At 44.2% G+C, this 16,251-nt stretch overlaps 1 long non-coding RNA gene and 1 pseudogene across 1 annotated transcript; both read left to right on the top strand.

The window, feature by feature from the left end:
- The first annotated feature begins 803 nt into the window (after positions 1-803).
- Positions 804-2,120, top strand: LOC147336861 (uncharacterized; annotated as a pseudogene).
- Positions 2,121-5,867: 3,747 nt separating this feature from the next.
- LOC147336860 (uncharacterized) lies at positions 5,868-15,680 on the top strand. The gene is made up of 3 exons (XR_015128653.1): positions 5,868-6,008; positions 11,112-11,217; positions 15,568-15,680. It is a non-coding gene; the product is annotated as an uncharacterized LOC147336860 (long non-coding RNA).
- The last annotated feature ends 571 nt before the right edge of the window (positions 15,681-16,251 follow it).

Raw genomic sequence — 16,251 nt, 5'->3', positions numbered from 1 at the left:
CCTCCGCGGCTGGCTTCATCTCCACTGCACGTTACAACTGGCGCCCGAACTTTTTCCCCTTGGACTTCAGACGATTTTTGCATCCCGCCGAGGATTCTTCTCTTCTAGCACGTGAACTGTCTCGGAAATCCCCCCAGTTTTGCGGACGCTCGGACGTTTTCTCCAGCCATGGCCGCAGCCTCAGCTCAGGTGGGACCCGACTAATTTCTGGATACCGTGGTGTGCCGCTGCTCCGCTTGGGAGAAAGAAAAAGAGAGAAGCTGACTCCGCGACGCGAATGGACTCCGTGGATTTGTTATTTGTTGTTGGTTTCGTCTTCTAAGGATTAATTCTTCTGTGGAGAGCCTGGACATGAACATTTCTGCTGGCTTTTCATTCCCCTTTCCCTCTGCTGAGACTGACTGTAGCACATGTAAGTGATAGCTTGGCCGACTACAACCGTTGGTGCTGGTCTTCGGCTCAGTATAACAAAACGACTTAAAACTAATCTTGCATTGAGTTCTAGTGTTGCAGACATGCTATTGTAATAACATGGTTCTGATCACTCCAGTCTAATTTCAGTTGTTGGGCGAAATTTTATATGTGGTTTTTCTAAATTTAATCTTGAACGCATTTTTGCAGTTTTGTCTTTCTAGTCTGACCTAACTGACTCTTTTACTGCTATATCAATAACTGTGCTGTGCCCTGGAGCGGCTTAATTTTTTTGAAATCGCAATGGCACACTGCCCAGACGACTCTGACTCAGACATGGAACTTACCTCGTTCCATGGCACATCTGGCACACGTCTGGCACATTTTCAACTATGTGCCAGATAGTTGAAAATGTGACTCCTAGCCTTAGCCAACAAGTGGTGGAGTTAAGGGCTCAATTCTGTCAACTGTTTAAGACAGTTTTTCTGCCCCCTGACAACCAAGAACGCATCCTGAGAGGAATTTTGGATCGTGTTCAGGCTCAGGACGAGCCGCTCCCAACCTTTGTCGCCCACATGTTGAGTGAGTTTGACAAACTGAAGAGCCCCCCACCTGAAAAAGACAGAGTTGCCCTGTATGGCGCTAATGTCACTTCTGTAATGGACCTGCTGCTACGCGCTCATGAGCTTCACTCAGTGCTTGGACCACAAAGACCACAGCCTGCTTTATGTAGCAAAGACAACTATAAGCCTGAACCTTACTGCTTCAAATGCTCTCAGCCAGGGTTCACTACACGCACCTGCCCAAACTGTAACACCCAACCTCATTTGCCACAACGAGCCTCGAACACCGCTAGGCATGGCCCAGTCCAGCCATTGCCAGCACCTGGCCCCTCTGACCCTGGCCATGAAAAGGTGGAATTAAGCAGCACCACATCCCAGCCACAATACAGGCAGTTAGGAAACTACAGGGGGGGGAGGACATTTCACAGAGGCCAACCTTCCCCCAGTTACTAACGGAGCCTCACACGCCCGATTCACTACAGGGTGGACACAGTCTTGGACACTTGGAAGACAATTTTTCACAAGTCCACTGGAATACCCCACTAAGAACGAAAGTGAACTTCAATGCTTCATCTGTGGATGCTACCCTCGACACGGGTGCTTCCCTCTCGGCTGTACGAACAGATCTCATTCAAGTAAATGACTCTTACCCTAGAAACACAAGTGAGTGGAATGGTCCTGCAGTTAACCTCGCCAATAATGCTCCCTGTATGCCTGTTGGTGTTATTTGGCTCAATATTGGATTCATGAACAAGAACTTTTACCAGCGTTTTGCCATAATACCAGATTTGTCCTCTCCTTTCATTCTGGGAATGGATTTTATGGCAAGAGCTTCTGTTTCTATTCACATTCCCACTAGAACAGTCTACATTGAGGACATCCCCTGCCCACTCGCAGACAATGACGAGGACCTTCAAAATGATTACTCACATTCACCTGGAACACTGATGTCTTTGGACTTGGTTCGCTCAGACTTAACAGCCAAACTGTCTGAAGCAAGTCTCTCAGAGAACAACAAGGATGCTTTACTAAATCTGCTCAGCAAGTTTAGCTCCTTGTTTGATGGTCAACTTGGTCGAACGGCTCTCACTGAGCACGCCATAGAGACTGGAAATGCAACACCTGTCAATCTCCCACCCTATCGCACGTCACCTGCTAAGAAATGTGTGATTGAAGAACAAGTGCAACAAATGTTGAAGGACAACATCATTGAACCTTCCACAAGCCCTTGGGCAGCTCCTGTAGTCATTGTAAATAGAGCGGCCACGGAACCAAGGTTTTGTGTGGACTTTCGAGGGCTCAACCAAGTTACCCAAAAAGACTCTTATCCCCTGCCTCGTGTAGATGAGTCTTTGGACTTTCTGGCAAGAGGAAAGTTTGTCTCGACATTGGACTTAGCGCGAGGCTATTGGCAGGTTGCTGTAGCAGAGGACTCGAAGCCTAAAACTGCCTTCATCTCTCACTGCGGTCTCTTCCATTTTCGGGTGGTGCCCCATTGGGCTCTGCAACGCACCTGCAACTTTTCAGAGACTCATGAACTCTGTGCTTGCTGGCCTCATTTACAAAACGTGCGCAGTCTACCTGGATGACATTGTTATCGCCTCAACTACCTTTGAACAGCACTTAGTGGATCTTGAGGAGGTGCTGGACAGACTCCAGGCTGCTGGCTTGTCATTGAAGCTCAAAAAGTGCTAATTCTGCCTCGATTAATTCACCTTTCTCGGGTACCGCATCACATCATCAGGTGTTAAGCCCGATCCGGGCAAAGTAAAGGCGGTTAAGGAGTTTGATACCCCAACCTCAGTGAAACACGTCCGTCAGTTCCTTGGCTTGACTGGCTATTATCGACGCTTCATTCAGAATTATGCCCGCCATGCCAAACCTCTTCACGCCATCACCAGAAAGGACAATGCTTTCCTCTGGGACGACAGCTGTCGAAGGGCCATGGACACTTTGAAGGATCATGTCACATCAGCCCCGATCCTGTCATTTCCAGACTTCAACCGTCCCTTTTCCATTCACGCCAATGCATGTGACATTGGTCTTGGGGCAGTGTTGATGCAAAAGGATGACAAGGGTCGTGAGTACGTTGTGGCTTTTGCTAGTCGCTCCCTTCACAAAGCTGAACTCCCCTACTGCACTTCAGAGAAGGAGTGCCTCGCTGTGATATGGGCTCTGGAACACTTCCGCCCATATGTTGAAGGTGTTCATGTTACTATCTTCACTGACCACAACAGTCTCAGGTGGCTCATGTCTCGTCAAAACCCAACGGGCTGACTCGCCCGCTGGTCACTTCGTTTGCAGGACTTTGATTTCACAATAGTGCACAAACCTGGTGCACAGAACAAAGTTCCCGACGCACTGTCACGCAACCCTTTGCCTCTGACCTGTGACAGGCCGACTGATCTTTTACCAGATCATGCTGTTATGGGCAGCCTGGACATTCGTACTCTGCCCCCCGTCATTCTGGCTGACCGTTCACAATTCAGACAGCTGCAGTTAGATGATCATGTCACAGGTCCACTCCTCAGAGACATTGAAGCAGACTCTCTGAACAGCTCGGACAATGCCACCTTGTTACAGTATGTTGTGTATGACTCTCTTTTGTATCACAGAGAACCCAAGTCCACATGTGCTTTGCACCCTTTGAAAGAGCTGAAACTGTTTGCCCCTACTTCCATGAGAGGCACCTTGCTGGACTATTACCATGACCACCCCACAGCAGGTCACTTGGGTGTTTCTAAGACATTGGCTAGACTGCGTTTTAGGTTTTTCTGGCCCAAAATGGCAGCTGATGTGAAACGCTATGTGATTTCATGCTCAGTGTGCCAACTCACCAAGCCAAGTCAGAAAAAAGCAGCCGGTCTTATGGTTCCCATTGTCCCCCAGAAACCCTGGCAGTATGTGGGTGTGGATTTTGTTGGGCCACTTCCCCGCACCCCCACTGGTAATGCTTATTTGATCGTGTTTGTTGACTATTTGACTAAATGGGTTGAAGCCAGTGCTGTCAAAGAAGCTACATCTCAGGTAGCAGCTGGTAAATTCGTCACTGACATTTTTGCTAGGCATGGTACACCCACTTACCTCATTTCTGACAGAGGGTCTCCTTTTGTGAGTGAGCTTTTTGAACATGTTGTTTCTGCCTTAGGCTCGGTGCACAGACTCACTACGGCATATCACCCTCAGACAAATGCTACTGAACGCGTCAACCGGACTCTGAAAACTGCAATCCGCGCTTATGTAGGTGATAAGCACACATCATGGGACAAGTTTCTCCCTCAGATTTGCTTTGCTCTGCGCACCGCCCCCCATGACAGTACAGGTATGACTCCTGCCATGATGCTTTATGGTCGTGAGTTAGACACCCCGCTTGACCTTATCACTCAGCCTTCTACAGCAGGTGTTGATGAACCGGGTGTGCCTTACCCTGAGACTCTGAGAGCCTCCCTGCAGGAAGCTCACGACCACGCCAAAGCAGCTTTGGACTATAGCCATGACAGACAAAAACATTACTATGACTTGAGACATCGACATGCCACGTTTCGTGTTGGTGACCTTGTGAGAGTTAAGACGCACCCCAGGTCAGACGCTCAGTCTAACTTTACTGCTAAACTTGCACCACTGTTTCAGGGACCATTGTGTGTATCTCAGAGACTCAGTGATGTTAATTACAGGCTCACTTGGGTGGACTCTGGTGTGGATGCAGGTGTTTATCATGTTGTGAACATGTAACCGTTCCATACCTGGGACTCTCTCACTTCCAAAGAACATTCTGTTTCATTGCCTGCTGAGAGAGAGACCGCAGAGGGTCTGAAGTCTGACTCTCAGGCCCACCCTGGCCCCCCTGCAGACACTGACATTGACTCTGAGCCATTCCCCTTTGATTTACCGGACATTGACTCTTCTTCTGGTGTGGGCGCTGTTCCAGAGAGTGTTTCACCCAGATCTGTCCAGCACCCAGCTGCTGGTGGACATTACAATCTCAGGCCCAGACGTTGCCCCAGAGTTACGTCTGGCTGGAGCAACAAAAGATGGACTAATGATTTTCACACAACCAGGCTTGATCTGAAGTGAAATGTTTTGGTTAAACCTGTTTGATGCTGTCTTGTTGCATTGCTACTTTGAGTCATGATATGTAGATGTTTCTGTTTGCTCTACTTAATCCAGTTTTATGGCTCTTTCGTGCGTTAAGGTTCATTCTTGGCATTTACTTAGAAAAAAAAAAAAAGAACAAAAGAAAAAAGTGAAAAAAACTAAGAAAACTGATTTTCCACTGTACATATTCGTCTTATTTTCACCAATTTCATTTTTAAATGGTCTTTTGCCCTGTGTGTGTGCACCAATCTTAGCTGTAACCTCTATGTATAGGGTACTGTTTGGTGTGGTGTGTGCTTTTTCAGCTGTGTACGGCTGAGGACAGCCTTTTTCTCACCAGGGGGGGACTATGTAACAGTTGCTATTGTAATGCAGTGTATCACCACATGGCGGCGCCTCCTGTCTCACGACTGGTGTCACCCCCTTTTTGTTCTTCTTCGCACTCCTCCTGTAATGGATGCTCCCGTGTGTACGCGGACTAGTGTGCTCTTTAGTAATGTGTGGTAGAGGTAGCACTTTTATTTTTGATATTGTAAATAAATGAGTACTTTTTGGAAAGTCAGAAGCTGTTGCTCATTCGCTATCCACCTGCACACCTCCGCGGCTGGCTTCATCTCCACTGCACGTTACAATATGTTGATTTTTTTCGCCTACTCATATCATCATTTTTTTACTCCTGGTTCTGTATGTTCATGTTCTGTTCTTTTGTAAACTTCATCTGTTTGTATGTTGTATACTCATTGTGTTTCAATAAAGTTCGATTTAAAAAAAGGTACGTTCTAAACGAAGCTTCAGACGTCACTGATCACGTGACTCTGGCCAAACGAATCAAGCCTCGACACGGTGCTTCTGAAGCAGCGCGTTGATCTTTCTGACACACGCACCGGAGCGTCAGCTTCAAGCGGACCATCACTATGTCTCACATCTAAAGGTGTCAAGGTAACTTTGAACTGAGTTCAGTCAATCTGGAGTTTTTCCAAGTTTTCTGTTGCTCTCTGTGAGAGAAGAGCGTTAAAGGCGGGGCTCTCCAGAGTCCAGCAAAACAGGAAACCACAGCTGGGTGTGTGTAAGTGTGCAAACCAATAGAATGCATCGTGGTGGGGGGGGGCATCACGGGCAAGAAAAAAATAAAATAATCGGTCGTACCCATGCTTCCCCGACGTCATGCCAGCGCATATTGGGAAATTCGTAGGCACCGATCGGTTTTCTATCAGCCATTTGCTGGGAGTAAGGGCGCCCTCCGTTTGCGAGGTGCGCCTGCTGCTGGCGGCACAGGGAGGAGAGGGCGGGGCGGCGGGGAGTCTCTGGCTGGCTGGAGCGGCATCTAATAACCAACTCGCAAAACAAAATAAAAACAACACAACAAACAGATATTATGATACAGACTTATACTCTGCACCGATGTTCTTTCTAAATTCTATAAAGTGAGCGCGAGAGCCCTCGGTGCGCCTGCGCGCTGCTGAAGTCAAAGTAAACTTTATTGTCATCTCCGCCACAGACAGTCCAGCATATAGAGAGACGAGACGACGAGGCTGCAGTTACAGCAGTGCAAGTAAACAAGCAATAAATATAAGAAGAGTAAGAAAATAAATCTACACTTTAGGACTCGGGGTAAAGGATCAATAACAATTTAAATTTATAAATTACAGTTTGATGATTTAAAGTCTCACACAAGCCGTCAAAAGGGGCGGGGCCGGCTGCTTCCAAGTAGAGCACATTTCATTTATAATGATGTAAATCCAAGCCCATCATGGATTCACGATCTGAATCCTGGGTTGTGTGAAATCCCAGAAATCAACCTTAGACAAAGTAAATCTGTGAACTAAGGTGTAGGTCTGTTAGGTTAATTGTGCTGATCCTCGGGTTGGGGGATTTGTGTTTGTACTGGAGCGCAAAATTCAAACCAATGGAAGATGGACAACAAAAGTTCAAAGCCATCAGGTGCTCAGGTTAGAAAAAAGAGAAAAGATGCAGGTAAGCAGACGTGTGATTGGATAATGGCAGGTCATCCTGAACCAATCAGACTAAACTCCAAACATTACATTATGTTACAGATTTTAATATTAATTAGTCATTGTTACTTGTTGATTTGTCCTTTTCTCATTGTGTGACGAATTATGACGACTGTTTGGTAGCTGTTATTGTCTCTCTCTCTCTCTTCATGTGTGTTTCTCTGGTGAAACAATAGTTTTGTGTTAATGTTAGGGCTGCACGATTTTGCATAAAATGAGAATCAACATTTTTTGGCTTAGAATTGAGATCATGATTCTCTCATAACAATAAATAAACATAAAACAACAAATGTCTCACGTTTTGTTGTTGCAGCAAAATGTTGTCCTGGGCCCTGTTTCAGGAAGCCGGTTTAGAAAACTCAGAGTGAAAAACGATACGCAGGGTTGAGTAACCCCGAACTGTCCAACTCGGAATATTCGGTTTCAGAAAGGTTGATAACAAGTAGTTCAGTCAACGCGGAGTTGCTTTAACCCCAAGTGAAGCGCGCGGACGAGGATACATAAAGCCCTGATCAGTGGAGCACAGATTAAGCGAGTCACCATGGAGACGGAGGGAAAGAAGGCGCGGTCAATGTATTTTACAGCGCTTGAGGCCGAAATTCTGATGGCAGCATATGCCGATAACATGCAAATTCCGCTGAAAAAAGTAACACAGCGACAGCTGCAAAAGAAAGTGAGCATGCATGGCAAAACATAGCCGACAGAGTCAATGCATGAGTGTTAATTTAAACATTGATCTAGGGATTTCCACCCATTTAACACGTTATTTTATCATATGTTATTTTATTTGTTATTTTATACATTTTATTTTGTGACGTGATGTGAGCGCAGGTGCAACCCAACAGGCCCCAAACGTTCCTGGCAGCAAGTAAAAATGAAATATAAAAATATAGTCCAAACAGGTAAGGTGTAATTGTATTATGAGCCATAGTGCTTGGTCTGTTTGTCCGATGTAAATCAATTGCAGTTAGAGGCTACATAAATTTTCTGTCTGTAAGCACTTATTGAAATTATCTGAGCACATTACAAGTACATATTTGCTTACTCTGTATGCTCAAATGTGACCCGTTATAGCCAACAGAAAAAAAGCGGAGGCCCGAAAAACAGGTGGGGGTCCTCCACCACCACCACTCACAGAGGCTGAGCAGTTGGCCCTCAGCCAAAACAGTGGGCGCCCTGTGGCCGAAGGCATCTCTGCGGGGACATCCTCTGAGTCAATAACCCCGCAAGACACAAGTGCCTACATAGGGGGTAAATTCAAAATAATACATGATGTGCATACATCCTTTCTTCACAGTCACCTTTGCAGTGCTACTCATTCATTTGATAAACTCTTTACCATAATGGATTATTTTGTAGTGAAGTTATTTTCCTACTGATTTTGCCTTCCCTCAGTCTTGGTTGTCTTTGAGAGCATAATGACAATGAAGTGTAAGGTGATTGGTATGTTTGTTAATTGCCATTTGGTCCCTTGTAAGTTATAAGTGACCTGTATAAACCTCATATTCTATCAGTTGATGGTGATGGTGTACTGCATCTGGTGCAGCCTCCTGTTGAGCCAGACCAACATGCAGTTGTGAGTATTACTCCACAGATTATATGAGTTTACAGTAGAACAGCAATGTTGTTTATTTCTTTACTACAGGAAAATAATGAAGAAACATTGACAGCTGTTACAGAGGAGGAAGCAACAGAGACACTTTATGAGGTTTACATCTTTTAATACTTTGTGTACAGGAAACACAGGTGACCAATAAAGCCAGTTGAACAAAAAATCTGTTTATTCTTCTTTCAACATGTTGAGGTGATGGGTCAAAAGAAATGATTGTGACATATGGTGTCTCTGACTGCTCTTCCATCTTGTATGTCCGTGGGAGGGTCAGGATGTTCATGGTTTGGATCACTGCTGATGTTTGGTTCAGAAGGACAGTGTTCTCCTCTAATTGTGGCAATGTTGTGAAGAATCACACATGCCACAATAATGTCACATGCCCTTTCTGGGGTGACCCTGAGTCTTTGCAGGCACTGGAACCGGGCCTTAAGCATTCCGATAGTCATTTCAACTCTGGCTCTTGTCCTGCAATTAGCCAGATTATATCGCTGCTGTGGGCCCGGTTCAGGGTCAGAGTAAGGGGTAAGCAAATAGGGTAAACATGGATACCCCCTATCACCAAGCAAGTAGCCAGTGAACTCTCCTAAGACAGAAGGATACACTTCAGTTCAAATGTCCCTGAAGCAATTGGTCTTTATATATTTTAAAGTATTTTCAACTCACCATGTCCAAATTTTGTGCTCGGTGTACATTCACGGAATATTTGTGAGTCATGGACAGAGCCTGGCCACTTGGCTTCCACATTTGTGATAATGTTGGCAGCATCACATATGATCTTCACAGTGCAGAGAACACAAATTAGCATCCATTACTATGATGAAATAATTTGTTAGTTTGAAATGCTACAGGGAACTATGTACCTGTACATTAATGCTGTGGAAAGACTTCCTGTTCACATAGTCTCCTTCATTTACTGAAGGAGCAATGATTGGAATGTGAGTACCATCTATACAGCCAATCACGCCTGGGAACCCTGAAAATAAATGTAAAATTTAAGTAGTAGTTCAAGTATCACCACATCATAAATTAAGTTTTGGTCATCCTGATACCTGCAATTTTGTGGCATCCCTCTTTGATGAATCTTGTGGGTCTATGACCGGGGAACACCACAAACGAGTACAGGAGACGTTTCAGTGCAACTGTAACATTCCTGACTGCCCGACAGACGGTAGCCTTGGAAACGTGCTCAGCGTCACCAATATTATACAGAAAGCTCCCGTTTGCAAAAAACCGAAGTGCAATACAAATAATATGTACAGAACTGAGAGCATGTCCGCGATGTGTCACATGCGTAATATATGGCCTGAGGATGTTATCCAAATAAATTATAGATTGTGCTGAGAAACGGTAACGTTCGCACAGACAATCATCAGGAAATGATAAAATGTCCAAACGCGCTCTGATCACTCTCTCCCGGCAGAGAGCTCTGCGGAGAATTTGGGCTTCACGATCTACTGGCTCTTCAAGGAAGGGACACGCCATGTCTGACACTTCCTACTGTCAGGTTTCCGACAAAGGGGCGGAGACAGTCAGGGTTAGTTGTAGTAAACCTGCTAGGGGGCAGGTTAGCTTCACGGCGTGTGTCGTCATAGTGACTCACTCAGGCTTCAGCTGAACTCGCTTTGTGAAACCGAAAACCCAGAGTTTTCGTTAACTCAGGGTATACTTACTCAGTTTTTCCACTAAACCGGCTTCCTGAAACAGGGCCCTGCTCGAAATTCCGTCTCCACCATTGCTCGACGCTGCGTGTACAGAGCAGGTAGTGCAACAATAGAAAAATAGTTGCGGGACGGCACTGTGTAGCGTTTGTCTAGGGTGTTGATCGTTTTCCTAAATCCCTCGTTTTGCACAGTGTTGATGGAGCCATATCTTTGGTCAGGTGATAAGTGATAGCCTCCGTGATGTCTTTGTGCCTGCGGGAGTTCGACGTGTATAGGGAAGCGCTGTATAAGGTTCCCGTTATTGATGTTTGGGTGGTTGACCGGGACGGATTTTCTCCTGTCACTTTCTCGTCATCCCTGACGTGCTCTCCGTTGTTGTTTCCCTGCTAATTTTAGCATCACACGGCACAGCTTCTGTATCACGTGGTATAAGGCTCCGCCCTTGTCATTTGTTGAGCAGGAAGAGTGGGCGCTTGTTTTCATGCAGAGTACGTCCCGGATCAAAATGCGGTACATTTGATCCCTGTTGTCTTTGCTTGATGATTGGTTTGAGTCTTGACAATCCACATTGCTGGCGTTGCATCTTTCAATGCCAGCAATGGCAGGTATCAGTGCTCAAACCTTTTGTGTTTGTTTCCAACAAGTTGCCCACCTCGGGAAACAAAAATGTGTTCTTTTACTTGTCAGATGAACATATGAGACACTTTGACTCTTCAGTGCAGTGTGGAGCCTAACAAAGATCTGTTTTGTGTCCCAGCTGATCAGCAGGAGGAGGAGAGTCTGACGGAGCAGCAGAGGAACATTTTCAGCTACTTGGACTCAGCTCAGCCACTACAGAGGAAACAATGAGCTCAACACAGAAGGTGACAGACAGAGCAGGACCATATGACCAAAGATATTTATCACCATATACATTTGAACATTTGCCATAATGATGTAGCTGACGATAGAATTGACACCAGACAAAATACTTTACAGCTGCACAACTTTATTAAAAACCCATCAATGTATTTTCACTGAAACAAGCAGCTGTTGTTTATGTGCATTAAAGTTATATAAAAATGTAACAGTGCAAATGCAAATTCCTCGCTGACAGTTTAACCAAAAGGCGTTTCCAGTGGAAACTGGCCGACACATCTTGAGCATAACCATGTATAATATCCACTAAACTTCAGAAGAGGTTATACAGTCGTGGCCAAAAGGTTTGAGAATTGCATAAATATTGGAACCTGGAGAAGTTGCTGCTTAAGTTTTTATAATAGCATTTTGCCTGCACTCCAGAATGTTATGAGGAGTGATCAGATGAACTGCATCGTCCTTCTTTGCCATGAAAACGAACTTAATCCCCAAAAAGCCTTACCGCTGCATTTCATTGCTGTCATCAAAGGACCTGCTGAGACCATTTCAGTGATCGTCTTCTTAACTCAGGTGAGAATGTTGGCGAGCACGAGGCTGGAGATCATCATGGCTGTATCCCGATTCAGGTTCTGCAGCTTTAAAGTCCTCAAGGGCCGCGTACTCAAAGACCGCTAAGGCCGAAGTGCGAGGCTCGTAGGCTCGTGAAATGGGACGTCTAGCCTCCGTCGCGCGGCCCAGGTTGCCTAGCAACCATGATACTAAACAGCTGGAAACGTTTCATACAGCTTTGTTTGACAGAAATGAAGGAGAACATATTTAGTTCATTTGTTTCTACATGAGCTCTGTGTGATTTGATGAGTATCTGAGGCTGAGACCACAGGACTGTGAAACATGATTGTTGGGCTTCATTTCTGTGCTGAACAGTCGTTTAAGATTAGCTGTAAATAACAATTAGCTGATGTTGTTCATGAGACTAAAGTCATCTCACTGTGGTAATGTAAATATAATATGGCCAATATTATAGTTATTATATTAATCACTTCACTCACAGACAAGTATCTGTGACAGTGTGTATACAGATGTATCATATATAAGAGACAAATATTGACAAATATTGACTTTAGGTTTCTGAACATTAAACTTGTTGCTGCCTTTCATAGTGTGTAACTTGAAGGCCCTGAGTACTTTCTCCCACACTGGAAACACTGGGATGATCACATTATTTGAACATTACCTAATAAGACTGATTCAGCACAGACAGTTATGTTAAACTTTCCTAGCAGTCCTTCACAAACAGGGAACAGTCTGTCTATTCTCTCCATCTGTCAGCTCCTGCTGGCTCTTCCTCCTCCTCTTCCTCACACACTGCTGAGTTTGTCCTGGTGGATCATCAGGGCTGCAAAGCCTCACAGATGATGTGCAGCAGTGGCTCCCTCAGTCTGTCCTCACTCTGGACACTTGCAGTCGTCACACATGGAAATCAAATGTGTGATAAGCTGCAGGATTCAAACACAAGTGTAACTTATAAACACATGTTCATACTTTTATTCCACAATCAGAGAGAAAGAAACAGAGAGAGAGTGCAGGACAGACAGACAGGTGACAGTCTCAGGTGTACACACTGCTACACAACAGCACCAGAGAAGCAGGATTTAGTGTTTGTGTTATTACGAGTGTAAACAAGAAGAGTTCCAGATGGTGCAGTGGACACATGTGTGACTGCTGTGATTAAAGCATCTTTCTTTCAGCTTAACGAGTGAACCGTCAGCTCGTTCAAACACACGTTAAAGTGCGTTTGGCTCAACACCACCGAACAGAGGCAGCAATATAACACAGCTAACATTAACAGTGCAGTGGATCCTGCTTGTGCCGTGATGTTCAGGACTGCAAACCGAGCAGCATCACTGATTTTCAGCTTGTTGTGTTTGTGGATATATGACTGACTTTAATTATCCACAAAATCATCACATTCTCTGTCAGATTAAGGTCGACTATTGAACGGCGTATATTTTAAAGGCTTTAAAACCAAGTTAACCCTGAAAGTACAAACATCACTAATGTCACATAACTCTGCCGACAAGGCATAGCTATGGCTATGAAATGCTCTTTGTGTATCACTTCTTCATTATGAAAGATGTCATTAATGCGCTAGTAATGTCTCATCTGGAGTATTGTTCAATCATTTGGTCAGCAGCTAATAAGACAGATCTTAACAGACTTCAGTTAGTCCAGAATAAGGTGTCCAGATTAGTGTGAAGATGTTCATACTATACTAATATTGATAAAATGCATAATAACCTTTCTTGGCTTCCTGTACAGGCTAAAATATTCTATGGCTTACTTGTAGTTCTAAAGAAAGCAATTCTGTTAAACACACCACATTTATTCTGCTCAGCTGCAGTATCCAGATGAAATACATCATCATATTACACAGTTTTCAACAAACTGCAATTTAGTAAATGCTCGAGTTAAAAGTAACGTTTTGTAAAACTGTTACATTTAGAGCAACTTTTAAGTGGAATAAGTTGCCTTAAAAAATTAGAGAATTATTCAAAACTTCAATGAACACTTAAAAGCCGATTTACAGAGCTTTTAGTTGTTGTAAATATTGTAAGACATGATTTGTTTTTGAAATTTGTGTAATGTGCCTCAATGTTATTGATATTCATCATCAACATCATCAACTTTATTTATAAAGCACTTTAAAACAACCACAGCTGACACAAAGTGCTGTACATTGGAACTGTAACATAAAATTACATGAGATATAAATAAAACACAAATAAAAGAAGAGTGAAATCATTAATTAAACAACTACTTCAATTAAAAGAGAAACTAAGTCTCACTGAGGTTAAAAGCCAAGGAATAAAAGTGGGTTTTAAGACGTGATTTAAAAGTGGACAGTGAAGGGGCCTCTCTAACGTGCATGGGCAAATGATTCCATAACTTTGGAGCCACAATAGAGAAGGCCCCGCCCCCTCTGAGCTTCCTCCTGGATCTCGGTACCTCCAGGATCAGCTGGTCAGCTGACCTGAGAGACCGACAGGGTGTGTGGAGATGAAGAAGCTCAGTGAGGTAAGGCGGGGCAAGACTGTGAAGGCATTTAAAAACAAACATAAGAATTTTAAAATGAACTCTAAAAGACACAGGCAGCCAGTGCAGAGAGGCCAGCACGGGGGTTATATGCTCTCTTTTTTTTTTAGTTCCTGTTAGGAGTCGTGCAGCCGCATTTTGAACCAGCTGCAGACGTGAGAGCAATGACTGACTGACCCCCACATAAAGTGAGTTACAGTCGTCCAGGCGGGAAGAAATAAAAGCATGGATCACTGTTTCAAGGTGCTGCCTCGAAAGAAAAGATTTTACTCTTGCCAGTCGCCTTAAATGATAAAAACCGGACTTCACCACTGCTCTGATTTTGTTGTCCAATTTAAAATCACTGTCCAACTTAAAACCAAGGTCAGTAACAACAGATTTAAAATAGACTTCCAGGGATCCTAAAACAACAGGGGAGGACTCACAGGGACCACTGGGTCCAAACACCAACAGCTCTGTTTTCTTTTCATTAAAATTTAAAAAGTTTAGAACCAACCAAGCTTTAATGTCATCTAGACAAGTCAAGAGAGGTTTTATGGAGATGCCATCCTTGTGTTTTAGTGGCAAATAAATTTGGCAGTCATCGGCATAACAATGAAATGAGATCCCATGCCTTCTAAGGATAGAACCCAGAGGCAATAGATACAGTGAAAAGAGCAGTGGCCCTAAAATTGAGCCCTGTGGGACGCCGCATGACAGAGGAGCAGAAGACGATTCGTAACCGAGAAGGCTGACAGAGAAATATTATTATTATTATTGATTGCTTATATTTGAACAGTTATGAAACCTCACTGTGGATGTAAGAGTGAAATTATGTGGATATCTTGAATCCACTTCATTGTGTAATATTTTATGTGAGTATTTGACGGAAGACGAGCAACATCTGTTGTGGAAGCTAACGGGGTTCCTTTAGAATAAACAAACATAGGATTTATTATCACTGAATAATTCTGTATAAATCTATACAAATTATAGAAATATGTAATAGGAACCAACAAAATAATCTTAATTATAAAATAGTGTGTGTGTGTGTGTGTGTGTGCGCGCGTGTGTGTGTGTGTGTGTGTGTGTGTGTGTACACAATCAGGAGGGATGGGCATGATTTTAGTGTTTGAACAGTCATGAATTATCTAGACCTTTAAGGTGTTTGGTGCCACGCTCCACCTTCAGGTTTAAAACTAGTGTTAATGGAGTTTGAAGGTTGAGTTTGTTCCACGACTGCATTTCACTCACTGCCTCTGTTTGTATCTCTGTCACTGCAGGACCAACATGGAGCCAGAAGTCAGCGCTCTCAGGAGGCCGACAAACCTCACAGAAGAAAGGGAGAGAAAAAACACACCTGTGACGAGTGTGGGAAGGGTTTTACTGTGAGGGCTAAACTAAAACGGCATCAGGTCATCCACACTGGAGAGAGACCGTTCAGCTGTGACTTGTGTGGAAAGTCTTTTTCCTTGAAGGATTCCCTAAAACAACACCAACTCATCCACAGTGGAGTTAAAGCGTACAGCTGTGATCAGTGTGGCAGAGCTTTTACTCACAGTAGCCACTTACAGAGTCATCTAGTTACCCACTCTGGAATTAAGCCATACAGCTGTGACGAGTGTGGGAAGGGTTTTACTCTGAAGGCTAAACTAAAACAGCATCAGGTCATCCACACTGGAGAGAGACCGTTCAGCTGTGACTTGTGTGGAAAGTCTTTTTCCTTGAAGGGTTACCTAAAACAACACCAGCTCATCCACAGTGGAGTTAAAGCGTACAGCTGTGATCAGTGTGGCAGAGCTTTTACTCACAGTAGCAGCTTACAGAGTCATCTAGTTACCCACTCTGGAATTAAGGCATACAGCTGTGACATCTGTGGAAAAACTTTCAGCCAGAGAGGGAGCCGAAATATACACCTACGCATTCACACCAGACATGATGTGTACTGCTGTGAACAGTGTGGCAAA

The sequence above is a fragment of the Aulonocara sp. 'chitande type north' Nkhata Bay genome, linkage group LG3 (genome assembly GCF_057382095.1).
Source record: "Aulonocara sp. 'chitande type north' Nkhata Bay isolate Kocher_YH1m ecotype deep benthic linkage group LG3, A_spYH_male_GT1.1, whole genome shotgun sequence".
Classification (NCBI taxonomy): domain Eukaryota; kingdom Metazoa; phylum Chordata; class Actinopteri; order Cichliformes; family Cichlidae; genus Aulonocara; species Aulonocara sp. 'chitande type north' Nkhata Bay.
Note: the sequence above shows the minus strand (reverse complement) of the source record. Positions and strands in the feature narration are given on the sequence as shown.